Genomic DNA, 18,873 nt, shown 5'->3' with positions numbered 1-18,873 from the left:
ATCTTACTTGGTAGACATTGATCTTAACCCAGCTATGATTGTGCTTTGATTAATTAGTCAATAATTATCAGTATTGTTTCCCCAGACCCCATACTGGCCTTACACAGCTGGTATTTAGACTACATTTTTGTTTTCCGGTTTTCTAGCTAGAATATTAAAATCATTTGTCTTGTTCATCAGAAGTCCTTTTACTTACTGCAGTGACCCTTGAACTACAGGCCTGGACCATACTATATGGGGTGGTCACCTAGTTTGGTCATGAGGAGTTGAAGTTTGATTGATGGACATAACATTTGATGGATGGCAGATCGGAAGACACCATCAAAAGTTGGGTAAACCATTTGCACCTTGTGAAGTCTGCATGGCTTTGCAGTGCCTGTGAGGAGAATTGATAAGATCTGAGACTTGTTTTGAGAAAGGACTGTACCAGACCTCCTCAGAAGGCTGGAATGGAGCCAGGAATTTGGCTTGAAGGGGACTCTGCTTTGAGGACTCGCTGCTGCAGCTGTAGTGGAATAGCCCCCACTGAAGACGGAAGGAAGGACCAGGAACGGAGTGACTGACCCTAGTGTCCACTCGAAGGTTACTCAGCGACTTGGTAATGTATGTACCAAGGAGATGGTAACGTATGTACCAATTTAGGGTGCTGTAGTGGAACAGACTAAGTTGGGGTTATCCATTTTGAGGAGCTGCCGTGGAACAGGCCAAATTGGGGTTATTGTTTGTGCTTTAAAAAAACTGTCTTCTTTTCTTCTGATATTTATGAAGTGCTTTCACCTTTCAATAAAGTTACCTTTCTTTTTACTTATTTTTCTTTTTTAATTTATCAATTATAATTTTCATATCATTATTATTGTTTTATTATTATAATCGTAATTCAATAAAATTGTTGTTTTAACACATTACCTGTCATAGTCGCTCATTCCTGTTACATCCAGATTACGGCTCTGAACCTAAGTGAGACCCTGAAAGGGACTCTCTGGTCCTACTCCCTACAGATTTTTGGTGAGCCAGACAGGTGCCCGAAGACGAACATTGATGAGGCTATAGAGAAGTATCTTAGAGCTAAGTTACCCCTGAAAGAGGGACGGATTCGACTCATTGAACAATCTAGATGATCCGGTCTTTAAGGTGGAACTTTAGATGGGTGATCCGTGTATAAAACAGGGCTGTTAAAGGCAGTCTGGCACTACGGGAGAAATGCATGAAATTAGGGAGCCAAGTGATGGGAATAAAAGTGAGGATTGGCGATCAGGAGCAAGAATTGGAGGAGTATAAAACTAAATTAGCTGATAAAGAAGCAAGAAGACGAATTGTCGAACCTTTTCAGAGAAAGGAAGGGCAGTGTGCAGTGACAGAACATATTCTCGGTCAGCTCCGAGAGGAGAGGGGAGGAGAAAGGAGGACTGGGAAAAATATTCTACAGGAGCTGGCCGATGGGCAGAGTGCTGCGGAGAGAGAGAAGGGGGGGAACAGGCAGATCATGCTGCTTGCAAGCGAGAGCTGGTTGCAATACGAACTAAACTGCAACCGCAGCATGGGATGGTCTGTGCATTCAATGCATCAGATGTCCGTGAATTGGGTAATTGTGGAACCCCTGATGAGGAAGAAGATAGTGATGGACAAATGACTGGCCACCCGATAGGGAGACCAGAAGAACGGCACCTGTGCGGCGGTCTAGATACCAACCACCCACCGCAGGTGGACCAGAAGGGGCATTAGGATCCTCGGACAGGCAGGTCATTGTCCCATAGACTTCAGGGGAATTGCAGAAGATGGCTAGTAACATAAAGAGGAGGGAGAACCTTATGGTCACTTCCTGGAAATTGATCAGTTTGCGGGATTACATGGATTAGATGAGATTGAAAAGAACAAATTGTTCTCATTTATTTAGCTCCAGATGTTTATCGGACTCTGCCTAGAGAGGCGAAAATGGGGGTGGGTACATCGGAAGGTATGAAAAATCGGGTGGGGGGGGGGTACCTATGGGTCTGACAAGGGGAAACCCCTTTGAGATGCTGCAGCAAACTCAGCAGCGGCCGGATGAGAGTCCATTGCATTCGCAGACAGGCTGTGGGCTGTTTACGCCAGAACAAATGTAGCAGTTAGATGATCGAAAATGACTGAAGGACTGACAGGTCCTTAATCACTGGCTCTGGACCTGAGTTAGCCAGGCTCTGCCATATATAAGGGGGCGGGATTTGAGGATTTTGATCCAGAACATCAGCCTACAACTGAGGAGGCAGTGGTAAGAAAAATGACCCTTCGTTGTGAGAAAGGGGCAAGAAGTTACAGGGAGAAGGGGAAGGTGGAGGAGATAAAAGAGACGAAACGGTGGAAGCAGGAAGGACCCCGCAAGAGAGATTACAGCCTAATTTTTTTTAATTGTGGTCTTCCAGGCCACTTCCGAAAAAAATTGTTAACAGCCGCTTAGAAAGGGAAATACAAAGTTTCCTCACGAAAAGGGAAAATCGGGAACAGAGGGTCAGAATCAGAATTTGAAAAAAACGGATAGCAGCAGCAGCTGAGGCTGCATTAGAGAAAAGGAAGAGACTGATTGTAACTGTGGGTGGGGAGGCCTTAACTTCACTTCCCACCCCCACTCCCTCCCGTTCATCAATGACAGGACCGCTCCCAGCCTGAATACTTGATGTCCGCTCAAGTGTGATTCCTACGGGCGACCTTGCGTTTATGTCAATGTGGAGGGAGGAGGCGGAAATTATTTAGATGACACAGGAACATCTCACGGTTATTTACTGTGAGGCTCCATTTAACAGTCGTTGGTTAAGTGGGGCACCTTACTCCCTAGAGGGTTTTGCTGGGGATGGTTCAATGGGGGCAGTGTCACTACAAACACAGTGACAATGTATATTAATCAAATGGTCAGGCACAGGGATCGGAATATTGGGATCGGATTGGGTGAAGGCCCATGATGTTGCAGTGGATCTTTGCAATCACTGCTTGGAGAGAGGAATAGGAAAGGGCAGAGGAATTCTGGTTATTCCCTCAGTACAACATAAGCAGAGGGGCAGATAGCAAGTTTACGGTCGTACAATTTAACCAGCCTAGTGGAGTCAGTCTCTCCTGGGTTTCGGGGGATAATAACACAGAATGGAAAAGCTTTTACCTGGCACAAAAATGATTGTGGCCAGTGAAAGGGATGGAGGTTAGAATTGATGGAGACCCCATGTCACGACCTCAAAGACAGTACAATTTCCCAAGAGAGGCAGAGGCAGATCTGACTACTATGGTTGGTTCCTTGGTAGGGCAAGGGGTATTAAGACAAATAGCCACACATGTCAATTCTCCTATTTGGCCAGTTCATAAACCAGATGGGTCATGGAGGCTGACAGTGAATTATCGGGTCTTAAATAAGAATATTCCTGCCTGCGCTCCCATGGTAGCTGCAGTGGCAGACTGATAGCAGTTATATCCTCAACAGCCACAGTGTTTTCTGAGCCAGACATTTCAAAGTATTTTGGTCAATTCCCATAGATCGGGAAGATCAATACAAATTTGCCTTTACCTTTAATGGTCAACAGCATGCATATAGACATGCCTTCCTCAGAGTTTTCACAATAGTCCATCCATACTCCATCAATGTATGGAAAATGAATTGAAAGTTTTCAGCCAGCCTGGTTGCTTGATTCAACTGAGGGACTTTTAAGGGTTAATTTCTATCTAAAGTCTAATCTTTCTTTAATTTAGCAATTAACCAAAAGTTGTTCTTTGGGTTGGGAGGTGAGTTTTAGTCCAGCTTTAAAAATGGGGTTATACAGGTTCTGTTTGCAACTGCAACTAGTAAATTAGTTAACTGGCTTAAACAGGTTTTCAGAAGCTAGATTCAGACAGCATAAAAGCAAGTCATCAGGTGCTGCTTTTAGCTGTACTGGAGTGCTGCTGTGGACTGCATTTGAGTGTTTTAGTTGGAGTTTGGTGAGAGAGGGAGTTCGGTGAACAAGGAAGGAGGTGATCTTTCATTTTCTTCTTTTCCTCAGTAAGAAGATAAGCAGCCTTGGTAAGTAGGACCCGGTAAGTATTTCTTCAGTCCTTAATATTCTCTAAACTAGAAGAAATAAAATTAAAGGACAGCTTGGCCAAGTGGAATGCTCTTCCTGTGCGATGTGGGAATTCAGGGATACTTCCAGTGTCTAGGGAAACCAGTGTGCAGGAAGTGCCTCCAGCTGCGGTTACTTGAAATCCATGTTTCGGAGCTGGAGCTGCACCTGGAGTCACTGTGGAGCATCCACAAGGATGAGATCTTTGTGGATAACACATACAGTGAGGTGGTCACACCACAGGTAAAGAGTGCACAGGAAGAAAGGGAATAGGTGACTGCCAGACAGAATAAAAGCACTAGGCACGTAGTGCTGGAGTTCCCTGGGTCTATCGCCAACAGATTTTCCATTTTGGATACTGCTGGGGAGATGGTTTCTCAGGGGAATACAGCCAAAGCCAATTCCATGGCATCATAAATGGCTCAGCTGCACAGGGGGTGGGGGAAAAGAGTAGGAGAGCAATAGTGATTGGTGATTCTATTATAAGGGGAACAGATAGATGTTTTTGTGGCCACAGTAATGACACCAGGATAGTATGTTGCCTCCCTGGGGCCAGAGTCAAGGATGTCACTGAGCGGCTGCAGGACATTCTGAAGGGGAGAGTGAACAGCCAGATGTTGTGATCCATATTGGTACCAATGGCACAGGTAAAAAGAGGGATGAGGTCCTGAAAGCAGAAAATAGGGAGCTAGGAAATAAAATAAAAAGCAGGATCTCAATGGTAGTAATCCCAGGATTACTCCCAGTGCCATGTGTTAGCGAAATCAGGAATAGAAGAATAGACCATATAAATGCATGGCTGGAGAGATGGTATAGGAGGGAGGGATTTAGATTGCTGAGGCATTGGGACCAATTCTGGGGAAGCTGGACGGGTTGCACCCCAGCAGGACTGGGACCAATATCCTTTCGGGTATTCGCTAGTACTGTGGGGGAGGGTTTAAACTTGATTGGCAGGGGGATGGGAACCTGAGTGGGGAGACACAAGAGAGGGAAACAAGGACAGGAAGGAAAGCAGAAAAGTAGACAGCAAAAGTGGAAGGCAGAGGAAACCAGGGCTAGCAGCAAATAGGGCCTTAGTACAAAATAAATGTGTAAAAAAAGCTAAAAAAAAGTCTAAAGGCACAGTATCTGAATGCACGGAACATTCACAATAAGGTAGATGAATTAACAGCACAAATAGATGTAAATGGGCACATTATGATAGCAATTATAGATACATGGTTGCAGGGCGACCAAGGCTGGGAATTGAATATCCGGGGTACTCGATATTGAGGACAGACAGGCAGAAAGGAAAAGGAGATGGCATGGCGTTGTTAGTTAAGGATGAAATCAGTGCAATAGTGAGAGGGGATGTTGGTTTGGAAAATCTAGATATCGAATCAGTCTGGATGGAGCTAAGAAGCAACAGGAGGCGGAAAGTATTAGTGGGAGTTGTCTATAGGTCTCCAAACAGTAGTGATAAATGAGGGGAAAGCTTTAAACAAGAAATTAGAGATGCATCTGTAACAAGGGTGCTACAGTAATCATAGGTGCCTTTAATGTTCATATAGACTGGGCAAGCCAAATTAGCAATAACACTGTGGCAAATGAATTCCTGGAGCGTGTACAAGATAGTTTTTTAGACTTGCATGTTGAGGAACCGACTAGAAAACAGGCTATCCTAGATTTGGTATTGTGCAAAAAGAAGGGTTTAATTAATAATCTTGTTGTACAGGGTCCTTTAGTGACCATTGCTGAAACATTTCCTGCAATCTTCAGCCAGATGTGCTGAGTAGATGATCCACCTTGGCCTTCTTTGGAGTTCCCAAACATCACAGAAGCCAGTCTTCAGCCAGTTCGATTCACTCCACATAATATCAAAAAACAGCTGAAGGCACTGGATACTGCGAAGGCTATGGGCCCTGACAATATTCCAGCAATAGTACTAAGACTTGTGCTCCAGAACTTGCTGTGCCCTGAGACAAGCTGTTCCAATACAGCTACTACACTGGCATCTAACCGGTTCGGTTATGTGAAAAATTGCCCAGGTATATTCTGTACACAAAAAGCAGGATAAATCCAAACCGGCTAATTACTGCCCCATCAGTCTACTCTCCATCATTGGTAAAGTAATGGAAGGGGTCATCAACAGTGCTATCAAGTGGCACTTGCTTAACAATAACCTGCTCACTGACGCCCAGTTTGGGTTCCGCCAGGGCCACTCAGCTCCTGACCTCATTACAGTCTTGGTTCAAACATGGACAAAAGAGCTGAACTCCTGAGATGAGATGAGAGTGACTGTCCTTGACATCAAGGCAGTATTTGACAGAGTGTGGCATCAAGGAGCCCTAGCAAAACTGGAGTCCATGGGAAAAAAGGGGAAAACTCTCTGGTGGTTGGAGTCATAATTAGCACAAAGGAAGATGGTTGTGGTTGTTGGAGGTCAGTCATCTCAGCTCCTGGACATTAATGCAGGAGTTCCTCAGGGTAGTGTCCTCGGCCCAGTCATCTTCTGCTGCTTCATCAATGATCTTCCTTCCATCATAAGGTCAGAAGTGGGGATGTTCACTGATGATTGCACAATATTCAGCACTATTTGTGACTCCTCAGATACTGAAGCAGTCCATGTCCAAATGCAGCAAGATCTGGACAATATTTAAGCTTGGGCTGACAAGTGGCAAGTAACATTCACACCACACAAGTATCAGGCAATGACCATCTCCAACAAGAGAGAATCCAACCATCACCCCTTGATGTTCAATGGCATTACCATCACTGAATCCCCCACTATCAATATCCTGAGGTTTACCATTATCCAGAAATTGAACTGAACTGGTCTAGCCATATAAATTCTGTGACTACAAGAGCAGGTCAGAGGCTAAGACGAGTAACTCACCTCCTGACTCCCCAAAGCATGTCCACCATCTACAAAGCACAAGTCAGGAGTGTGAAGGAATACTCCCCACTTGCCTAGATGACTGCAGCTCCCAAAACACTGAAGAAGCTTGACACCATCCAGGACAAAGCAGCCCGCTTGATTAGCACCACATCCACAAACATTCATCCCCTGCACCACTGATGCACAGTAGCAGCAGTGTGTACCATCTACAAGATGCACTGTAGGAATTCACCAAGGCTCCTTAGACAGCACCTTCCAAACCCACGACCACTACCATCTAGAAGGACAAGGGCAGCAGATAGATGGGAAAACCACCACCTAGAAGTCACTCACCATCCTGACTTGGAAATATATCACCGTTCCTTCACTGTCACTGGGTCAAGATCCTGGAACTCCCTTCCTGACAGCACTGTGGGTGTACCTACACCACTTGGACTGCAGCGGTTCAAGAAGCTCACCACCACCTTCTCAAGGGTAACTAAGGATGGGCAATAAATGCTGCCCCAGCCAGCGAATCCCACATCCCATGAATGATTTATTTAAATGACAGAATTCTTCATTAGGATGGAAAGTGAAGTAGTCAAATGTGAAACTAGGATCCTAAATCTTAACAAAGGAAACTACGAAGGTATGAGGCATGAGTTAGCTAATATAGATTGGGGAACTTCATTACAAGACATGTCATTACGGTGGATAGACAATGGCTAATATTTAAGGTACAGATGTATGCATTGCAACAGTTATACATTCCTTTCTGGCGCAAAAACATTAAAGAAAAGCAGCCCAACCATGGCTAACGAAAAAAAAAAATTAAGGATAGTTTTCGATCCAAAGTGGAGTCATATAAAGTTGCTGGGGAAGTAGCAAGCCTGAGGCTTGGGAGCAGTTTAGAATTTAGCAAAGGACCAAGAGATTGATTAAGAGGGGAAAAATAGAGAATGAATAAACTTGCAAGGAACATAAAAGCAGACTGTAAAAACTTCTGTAAGTATGTAGAAAGAAAAATATTAGTGAAGACCAATGTAGGCCCCTTACAGTCTGAAATGAGAGAATTTATAATAGAAAACAAGGAAATGGCAGAGTAATTAAACAAACATTTTAGTTCCATCTTCACGGAGGAAGACACTAATAACCTCCTAGAAATACTAGGGAACCAATGGTCTAGTGAGAAGGATGAATTGAAGGAAATTAGTATTACTAAAACAATAGTGCTACAGAAATTAACACATCTGAAAGCTGATAAATTCCCAGGGCCCAGGGTACTAAAGGAGGTGGCCATGGAAATAGTGGATGCATTGGTTGTCATCTTCCAAAATTCTGTAGATTCTGGAACAGTCGTAACAAATTGGAAGGTGACAAATGTGACCCCACTATTTAAAAAAGGAGGGAGGGAGAAAACAGTGAATTATAGACTAGTTAGCCTAACCTCAGTGGTAGGGAAAGTGATAGAGTCTATTGAGTCTACATGTGATAACAGGACACTTAGAAATATCAACGAGATTAGACAAAGTCAACATGGATTTATGAAAAGGAAAATTGTGCTTGACAAGCCTACTGGAGTTCTTTGAGCAGAATAGATAAGGAAGAACCAGTGGATGTGGTGTATTTGCATTTTCAGAAAGCTTTTGATAAAGTCCCACATAAGAGGTTAATGTGTAAAACTAAAGCACGTGGGATTAGGAGTAATATATTGGCATGGATAGAGAATTGGTTAGCAGACAGGAAACAGAGTAGGAATAAATGGGTCTTTTTCAGAGTGGCAGGTGGTGACTAGTGGGGTACCCCAGCTATTCACAATATATATCAATGAATTGGATGAGGAAACCAAATGTAATATTTCCAAGTTTGCTGACGACACAAAGCTTGGTGGGAATGTGAGCAATGAGGAGGGTGTTAAGAAGCTTCAAGGTGATTTAGACAAGTTGAGTGAGTGGGCAAATGCATGGCAGATGCAGTATAGTGTGGATAAGTGTGAAGTTACTTCAGTAGGAAAACAGAATGGCAAAGTATTAGTTAAATGGTGATAGATTGGGAAATGTTGATGTACAAAGGAACCTGGGTGTGCTTGAACACCAATCACTAAAAGCAAGCATTCAGGAGCAGCAAGCAGTTAAGAAGGCAAATGGTATTTTGGCCTTCATTGTGAGAGGACTTGAGAACAGGAGCAAGTATGTCTTACTGCAGCTATACAGGATCTTGGTGAGACCACACCTGGAATATTGTGTGCCATTTTGGTCTTCTTACCTTAGAAAGGATATATTTGCCTTAGAGGGAGTGCAACAAAGGTTCACCAGACTAATTCTTGGGATGGCAGGATTGTCATATGAGGAGAGATTGGGCTGATTATGCTTGTATTCACTGGAGTTTAGAAGAATGAAAGGCGATCTCATTGAAACGTATAAAATACTGACAGAGTTGGACAGACTGGATGCTGGGATGATGTTTCCTCTGGCTGGGGCAGCGGGGGGTGAGGGGTCGAGAACAAGGGGTCATAGCCTCAGTATATGGGGTAGACCATTTAGGATTGAGATGAGGAGAAACCTCTTCACTCGGGGGTGGTGAACCTATGGAATTCTCAACTACAGAAGGCTATGGAGGCCAAGTCACTGAATATATTTAAGAAGAAACTAGGTAGATTTCTGCATCAAGGTGTCAAGGGGTATGGGTGGAGGACAGGAGTACAGTGTTGAGATAAAGGATCAGCCATGATCCTATTGAATGGCAGAGCAGGCTCAAAGGGCCGAATGACCTACTCCTGCTCCTACTTCCTATGTTTCTATGACCTATTACTGTTCACAGAGAATGAGTAGAAATATGCAGCCCTCTTAACAGAGCTTTTAGAATTGGTGAAGCGAGCAGGACTGAAGGTGAACCCTAAGAAAGTGCAGATAAGTGTGCGAACAGTCCAATTTTTGGTATTAGGTCTTAAACCAGGGGAAAGGGGTAGCGAGCAATCAAAGAGGGAGACAGTAGCCAAGTTAGCCTGCCACACCTCAGTGACTACACTATGATCTTTCCTTGGGCTGACGGGTTAGTTCAGAGTTCATTGAAAACTATGGGGGCAAGTCAGCTTCACTGCTAACCCTGTTGAAAAAGGGAGAGCCATGGAACTGAACACCGAAATGTGAAGAGGCCTTTGAGGAGCTAAAAAGGGGTCTTCAAGTTGTGCCAGCTCTGGAATGATCAGTCAGAAAAAGGGATTTGCTTTGGAAGTAGCGGCTAGCGACAGCAACCTTAATGCAGTATTGATGCAGGAGATTCACAGGAAGTATAGGCCAGTGGCATATGCCTCCCGGATATTAACTGAAATGGAGAAGGGGTATTCGACATGCAAGTGCCACCTACTAGGCCATAAATCATTTTGCAGTTTACATTGGGACTCAGAGACTGTAATCTTATAACCTATCATACATCAACAAGGCTATTACTAGAGGGAAAGATTAGAGATGGAGCAGTATCTAGTGCCAGGATTGCTAAGTGGATCCTGCTTTTACAAGACACAATTTTGAAAGTACAATCATCGCAAGATCCTAAATTAGCAGAAAATCTGTTATACAAAGGAGAACCACATGAATGCTCAGTTGAAGGCATCTGGGAAACAGGAAGGATTTAAAAAAGGAATACATCCAAATAGGCAAGACATCTATGTAGATGGTTTAAGTTCAGTAGTGACAGGAGAATGGCAAACAGGTTGTGGGGTTTACGATCCTGACAATCAGATGTGGTTAAGGCTAAAACTTCTTAGCCACTTGAGTACTCAGCAGACAGAGTTAGCTGCTATAGCTTATGTGGTTGTGAATCCAGAAGTTTCCACCATCATATACCATTTGCTCAGATTCAATGCATTGACTGAATTTCTAGCAACATGGGAAAGGCGGGGATAGACCTCAACAGATGGGAAACCACTGACCATTAAACCCCTGTTACGACAATCTTTCAGGCATTCTGGCAAAATCCAGAACTATACTACATCCATAAAGTGAAAGCCCATTCTAAATCAGAACCCAGATGGGAGGGGAATTGTGAGGCCAACAAAATAGCCAAGATAGGAGTTAAAATGGGAATACCATGGGATCCCTTTTCAGAGGAAAGGCACAAGGTGTTACTAAATGTGGGACCGAGGGAATACCATTGCCCCGCGATCTAACCAAAGCCCAGAGTCCAGATCCAGCATTGAAGGCAGCCATTGAGGCCATGAATAGAGGGGACCACATAGAAGGAATGTTGCGGAATCACGAAATCAATATAACACAGGGGATGTTATTTAATGGCGATAAATGGATAGTACCATAGACATGTCACCGGGAAATGATGGAATCGGTCCACAGAGGTCTCGGGACGTACCACATGGGGTCCAAAAGCACTTGGGAAAGGTTACGGCATGTCAGATAGCGGTCTGAGGTGAGAAAGGGTGTGGAGGATATGTGTCAGCGATGTTTGATCTGTGACGCCAATAATCCCAATCCATAAAAGAGGAAGGCAATAATGGGACACGTCAGGAGAGTCGAGGGTCCACGGCAAGGGATACAAATTGATTTTATAAGACCTTTACCTTGAACAAAGGGGGGGAACAAGTATTGTCTGGTACTGGTGGATAACTTCACCAAATGGGTAGAGGCATACCCCTGTAAATCTGCAACTGCTCTGTGGGCAGCTAAGACACTGGTATGAGAAGTGTTTACAAGGTGGGGTTTACCTTAAATTGTGGACTCCGATCAAGGAAGTCAGTCCACTCGTCAGATAATACAACACACTCTACAGCTGCTAGGAATTGAGGGCAAGTGGCATGTGCCTTATAATCCACAATCATCCAGAATAGTGGAGCGCCTAAATCGCACAACTACAATAGCACTGAGGAAAGAATTAATGATCCAAGGGGGGGAAATAGAAACATAGAAAATAGGAGCAAGAGTAGGCCATTCGGCCCTTTGAGCCTGCCCCGCCATTCATTATGATCATGGCTGATCATCCAACTCAATAGCCTGCTCCCACTTTCTCCCCATATCCTTTGATCCCTTTCGCCCCAAGAGCTATATCTAACTCCTTCTTGAAAGCATACAATATTTTGGCCTCAACTACTTTCTGTGCAATTCCACAGGCTCACCACTCTCTGGGTGAAGAAATTTCTCATCTCAGTCCTAAATGGTCTACCCTGTATCCTCAGATTGTGACCCCTGGTTCTGGACTCCCCCACCATCAGGAATATCCTTCCTGCATCTAACCTGTCTAGTCCTATTAGAATTTAATAGGTTTCTATGAGATCCCCCCACATTCTTCTGAACTCCAGCATATATAATCCTAACCGACTCAATCTCTCCTCATATGTCAGTCCCGCCATCCCAGGAAACAGTCTGGTAAACCTTCGTTGCACTCCCTCTATAGCAAGAACATCCTTCCTCAGATAAGGAGACCGAAACTGCACACAATATTCCAAGTGTGGTCTCACCAAGGCCCTGTATAATTGCAGCAAGATATCCTTGCTCCTGTACTCGAATCCTCTTGCTATGAAGGCCAACATACTATTTGCCTTCTTTACCACCTGCTGTACCTGCATGCTTACCTTCAACGACTGGTGTATGAGGACACTCAAGCCTTGATGCACATTCCCCTCTCTCAATTTATAGCCATTCAGATAATAATAAATAGGATGAAATTCTACCACTGGTATTTATAAATATCAGGGCAGGAAAGTCCAAGGGAACTGGATACTCTCCCCATGAGTTGGTTACAGGAAGACCTATGAGAAGCCCCATACACCTGTGAGTGCCCACTTTAACTGAGACAGGTCAGAGAAATTACTAAGGAATGGTGTGTAGCAAACCTCTTACAGGCCTTGCAAGTCCTCCACTATGAGGCTGCAGGAAACATCATGCTAATAAATTGCTCCTGGAATCAGGCAAACCACAAGAGTGGGATGTAAATTAGCAGGTTATGGTGCAAAATTATTTGAGAGTTGGTCTGTTTGAACTCTTGTACAGAGGACCACACAGAATTGTGGATAAAGCCAGCCCAAGGGTGTATGCGGTCCAACTTCTTAATTGGGTCCAGTGGTTTCATATTAGTCAGATGAAACTATTTAAAGGGAGACATTTGCAGAAAGGGAAAGCAGCCAGCATCAGGCCCACAGAACCAATATTATGGGATCCAGGATAATCAACTCCAAGGGGACACCAGAGGAGGAGTTCAAGCTGGGAGCCAGCCCTGTCCAGGAAGGCAAAATGCCAGCAGAGGTATGCGCTGCAAAGTCAGGGCTTAATGGGAGCTGATTCATTCTCACGCAGAAGTGATAGAGTTAATAAAGACTGCAGAAGAGAGAGGAAATGTTGTTAACCCTTAGATTCATATACTCATAGACTTTTACAACACAGGAGGCCATTAGGCCCATCATGTCTGTGCTAGTCAACAAAGAACTGACTACACTAATCCCATTTTCCAGTGCTTGGCCCATAACCCTGGAGGCTAATGGCAACACAAACAAATCTCTAAATACTTCTTAAATGTTACGAGAGTTTCTGACTCAACCACCCTTTCAGGCAGTGAGTTCCAGACTCCCACCACCCTCTGGGTGAAAAGATTTCTCCTCAACTCCCCTTTTATTCTTCTACCTCTTACTTTAAATCTTTGCCTCCTGATTATTGAACTCACTACTAATGGAAAAAGTGCCTTCCTATCCACCCTATCAAAGCCCTTCCTAATCTTACACGCCTCCATCATGTCCCCTCTCGACCTTCGCTGCTCCAAGGAAAATAACCCCAACCTATTCAATCTTTCCTCATAGCTCAGACCCTCCAGCCCAGGCAGCATCCTGGTAAACCTCCTCTGCACCCTCTCCAGTGCAGTCACATCCTTCCTATAATGTGGTGAGCAGAACTGCACACAGTACTCCAGTTGTGGCCTAACCAACGTTTTATACAGTTCCTTGCTCTTGTATTCTATGCCTTGGCTAATAAAGGCAGGTATCCCATTTGCCTTCTTAACCACCTTATCTACCTGCCCTGCTACCTCAGGGATGTGTGGACATGCACACCAAGGTGCCTCTGATCTTCAGTACTTCTCAGGGTCCTACCATTCGTAGGGTAATCCCTTGCCTTGTTAGCCCTCCCCACGTGAATTACCTCACACTTTTCTGGGTTAAATTCCATTTGCCACTGTTCTGCCCACCTAATCAGTCCATTGATATCCTCCTGCAGTTTACAGCTATCCTCCTCACGATTTACCACCCTGCCAATTTTTGGGTCATCCGCAAACTTCTTGATCATACCCCCTACATTTAAATCCAAATCATTTATGTACACCACAAAAAGCAAGGGCCCCAGCTTCGAACCCTGTGGAACCCCACTGGAAACAGACTTCCAGTCACAAAAACATCCCTCTATTATCACCCTCTGCTTACTGCCTCTCAGCCAATTTTGGATCCAACGTGCCACTTTGCCTTGGATCCCATGGGATCTTACTTTCTTGACCAGTCTGCCATGAGGGACCTTATCAAAAGCCTTGCTAAATTCCATGCAGACTATATCAAATGCATTACCCTCATCAGCACTCCTGGTTATCTCCTCAAAAAATTCGATCAAATTTGTCAAACACGACCTTCCCCTAATGAATCTATGCTGACTATCCCAGATTAATCCATGTCTCTCCAAGTGCAGATATAATCTGTCCCTTAGAATTCTTTCTAGTAACCTCTCCACCAACAAGGTTAGATTGACTGGCATGTAATTTCCTGGTCTATTCCTTCCTCTCTTTTTTAATAAAGGGACAACGTTTGCAGTCCTCCAGTCCTCTGGCACCTCACCTGTGGCCAGAGAGGATTAGAAAATTACTGCCAGGGTCCCTGTTATCCCTTCCCTTTCCTCGTTCAACATCCTGGGGTACATCTCATCTGGGCCTCCGGATTTATCCACTTTTAAGGTCACTAAATCCACTAGAACCTCCTCTCTCTCTTTGTTAATTTTCTCGAATATTTAACAGTCCTCCACCCTGATGTCTATACCTGCGTTGTCCTTTTCCATTGTGAAGACTGACATAAAGTATTTATTGAGGACTGTACCCACATCTTCCGGGTCCACACACAGATTACCTCTATGGTCCCTAATCGGCCCTTCTCTTTCCGTAGTTATTCTCTTGCTCTTTATATATTTAAAAAAACCCTTAGGGTTTTCCTTTATTCTGCCCACCAATGCTTTCTCATGCACTCTATTAGTTTTCCTAATTTCCTTTTTAAGTTACCCACTGCACTTTTTATACTCCTCTAGGGAATCTGCCATATTGAGCCCTTGGTATCTGCCATAAGCTTCTCTTTTTTTTTCTTAATTCTAACCTTTATGTCCGTTGACATCCAGGGTTCTCTGGACTTGGTCCCCACCTTTGTATTTATGGGAACTTATTTGCCCTGTACTCTTGCTATTACCTCCTTGAATGCCTCCCATTGCTCTGACAGTTTTATCTGCAAGTATCTGCTCCCAGTCCACTTGGGCCAAATTATATCTAATCTTAGTGAAATTACCCTTTCACCAGTTTAGAACTTTTATTCCTGGCCCAAATTTATCATTTTTCATAACTATCCTAAATCTAATTGAGTTATGGTCACTATCTCCAAAATGCTCCCCTACTGATACGCCTTCCACCTGCCCATGCTCATTTCTGAATATCAGGTCCAGAACTGCCCCCTCTCTTGTTGGACTTTCTACGTACTGGCTAAAAAAAGGTTTTCCTGGATGCAACTTAAGAATTTTGCTCCCTCCCAACCTTGCACACTAAAACTGTCCCAGTTAATATTTGGGTAGTTAAAATCCCCGACTATTAGTTCCTTATTATTCTTACAATTCCCTGAAATGTAATTACCTATTCAATCCTTTTTCTCTCCCTCACTGTTTGGGAGCCTATACTACACACCCAACAGTGTGTTTGCCCCTTTTGTGTTTTTTACTTCTACCCATATGGCCTCATTTGATGATCTTTCCAAGGTATCATCCCTCCTCACTGCTATAATTGATTCCTTGATTATTGTGAACCCCCTCCCCCTTCTAACCCCCTCTCTAACTCGTCTGAATACTTTAACTACTAGCCTGCGTCCAAAAGGAAAATTTTCGCCCACAGAGCTCAATGTATTTTGTTTTATTTTTCAGAAAAATCCGGATTGACGACCAGTGGAAGATGTGGGCCCAAATGTTAATGATCTGTTAATACCCTTCCAAATTTTGGAAGAGGTGGCACTAGTGTATTTTGATAATCCAGATTGGAAAGGCGATTTCTTTGATTGGTCCAACCTTAGTGACCATGATTTTGCTTTTTCCAAACCATAAGTAATTCCTTGGGAGCCAGGGAAGGTACACATGTGGGAATGCCATGCAGAGATTAAAGGTGACTGTCCAGGCAGTTGTTCTCTTCAACGAATGCGATGAGTATGGTGAATAAAGGAAGGAAAAGGAGTATGTTTCATCTCTGAGTTTCGATGGAAGATACTAATGTCAGAGTCTGAAAGTACTCTATCCCTTAGACATTCCATATTTGTCCCTTTGAGACAAGTTAGGGAGAGTGGCGAATGGAAAAAGGTGGGAGGTTATAACTGAGGAGACAATCTGAGAATAATGATGATGGGCACACCTAATAATTATATCCAGTTATGTTGGTCCAAATGGCAAGGTAAATTCCATTCAGGAAACTATATATTTCTTAGGGAGGGATGATGTTCCAGCAGTCAGCAAAAAGGGTATTCCCTGAGGTGAAGTATATGACAGACCCCACTATCGCTAGATGGAGAATAAACCAAGGGAAGGAGACTCCCATCTTATGGGCCAAACTTATCCCATGTGGCCCTGACGGTGATCATAGTTGTAAACAAGGGGATCCACAGATTGTATTACAGTGGGCAGCTCCACAGTGTGTTTTAATGGACTATAATACACATTCAGTACTCATTAGTGCAAGTGAACTGGATTATCTGAAGTACAGGAAGGGACCATAAAATGGTTTGGTATTGATGCCAACTAGAAAGATTCTGTATCATAATGTACATCATGAGGTGGTAGCTGTGATGCTAAATTTAACAGTAATGACATTAACAAGTTGGTACAAGGCAAAAACACATGCACTGTATAAAAGATCTGTTACACCAAGTTACTGAGTTGAGCATAAAATTAGATGACCAGATCGCTGGCAACAAATTTGTATTTCAAACAGAAATACACCCAGAAGTAAGAGGGTTAATAAATTATTTAGCGACTGGATTTAATATTGGAGCTTCAGTGATAAATAACATAGATCTGGCAACACTAAATGGTGCAATTAAAAATCTTAAAATACAATTGAAAAATGTTCTCCGGGAAGGGAGCAATAGTCAGGACATTCCATTGTGAGAAGATCTGGTAATGACAATTCATTTGAAGGATATAATAAGTGAATTAGAAAATCATGCAAAAACAATCAATGAATTAATCAGAGAAGACTGCAATGCTTTGATAGAAGCAGCTCAAAATGATGCATGTGTTCTGTACGGGTCCTGGCTGCTCGAGAGAATACGAGACAGACACATGAGAGCGAAGTTCCCTCATGGATCACTGCTGAACATTTAACTTCCCTGTCAAAGCATATCACAGCCTGCCAACTCAGGGGGGTTGGTTCAGTCTTACCCTGCCCAGGTCAAATGTGAAACTACTAATTGGACTATCATTGGTTTAATTCTGTATCTAACAATAGTAACGGGTGAGACTGGACCACTGCCAATACATAGGGTAGAAAACAGGATTGATTTGGGACGGCATTTTCAATATCACAATACCTATCCATGTGCAGTAAATTTGGGAGATTATGTATTAGGAACTCAGCTGAAAGGGTGTAACACACATTGAAAAGTGATTGTATGCCCATACGAGATAAGGGGCCATCCCAAAGCAACATGTGGGTTTAATCAAACACAAGTAAATTGTACAATGAAAGCTGTTAGAGCTGAATTGAAGCCAACACAAGCTACATATGCAGGAGAGGGGGGATACTGTGTTACCACTATAGAGAAGGAATATAATTGTGGATACGAAAATCCATGCCCCGTTCCTGAAACAACCTTTTGTTTTACCCCAGAAACACCTGCCAGAATTGATGAATATTTACCATCGCAATATCTCAGAAATTAGTGTGAAAGATAGGATGAAGATACGATTACGGGAACGATGGTGGAAAGATTCGGTTATGGTGTCCCACTGCTGTCAGGACAACTAAAAGAATTGATAGGGAGCTTTGCTAAATCCCAGAAAGTGTATTTCCATTTGCAGCAACATAATGAGGATAATATAATTATGTATACATCCTTTAGAATAATTGGTTAGCAAAATCACCTGTTTACGTACTCAATAGAACAGTTAGTATGGGACCGGTATGTCGGTTACTGATTGGTATATTCAAATGTATTATGATAAGAAAAAGTACAAAATTAATGAAATTTAATCAGTTTGGGAGCTGGGTCTTCATTCTTAGGAATGATTGCAGCTCCCTTGCATATACTTGAATAAAACTGGTTAAAGGAAGCCTGAGTCTCTGTGGTCGCTTTGGGATTGGAGAGTGTAACTTCTGCTCTTCAACTGGCCTAGGTGGTTGTTGCAGGATCGGAGGGTGTACCTTCTTCAATTATGAAGATGGATGTTATCTTTTTTAATACTTCTGGCAATATGTTGGTATTTTGTAAAGAAGGCTGTGTCATTGTGGGTGTCCATGGGTAATTAAACTGAGAGAATGTTCATATAGACAGCTTGTCTCTAAGAACTGAGAGATGAAAGGTAATGGCGCTAGATGCATGCAATTGGAATGAAAGGCTTTTGTGACATTAAATGTACAATAGGTTGGGTTTTAAAATTTGCATTAGGTGATAGATAGGGATTTGACTTTTCAGCTGTTAAATTTCAAAGTTTAGAAGTGACAAGGGACTTTTATAACTTGCAAAGG

General features: G+C 43.3%; 1 long non-coding RNA gene across 1 annotated transcript; it reads left to right on the top strand.

The window, feature by feature from the left end:
- The first annotated feature begins 2,213 nt into the window (after positions 1-2,213).
- On the top strand, positions 2,214-18,253 carry LOC121290388. Its single transcript, XR_005945794.1, has 3 exons — positions 2,214-2,248; positions 3,999-4,032; positions 18,016-18,253. It is a non-coding gene; the product is annotated as an uncharacterized LOC121290388 (long non-coding RNA).
- Positions 18,254-18,873: the final 620 nt, after the last annotated feature.

This window comes from Carcharodon carcharias, chromosome 18, assembly GCF_017639515.1.
Source record: "Carcharodon carcharias isolate sCarCar2 chromosome 18, sCarCar2.pri, whole genome shotgun sequence".
Classification (NCBI taxonomy): domain Eukaryota; kingdom Metazoa; phylum Chordata; class Chondrichthyes; order Lamniformes; family Lamnidae; genus Carcharodon; species Carcharodon carcharias.
The sequence above is the reverse complement of the archived record's forward strand: the minus strand, read 5'-3'. Positions and strand labels throughout refer to the sequence as shown.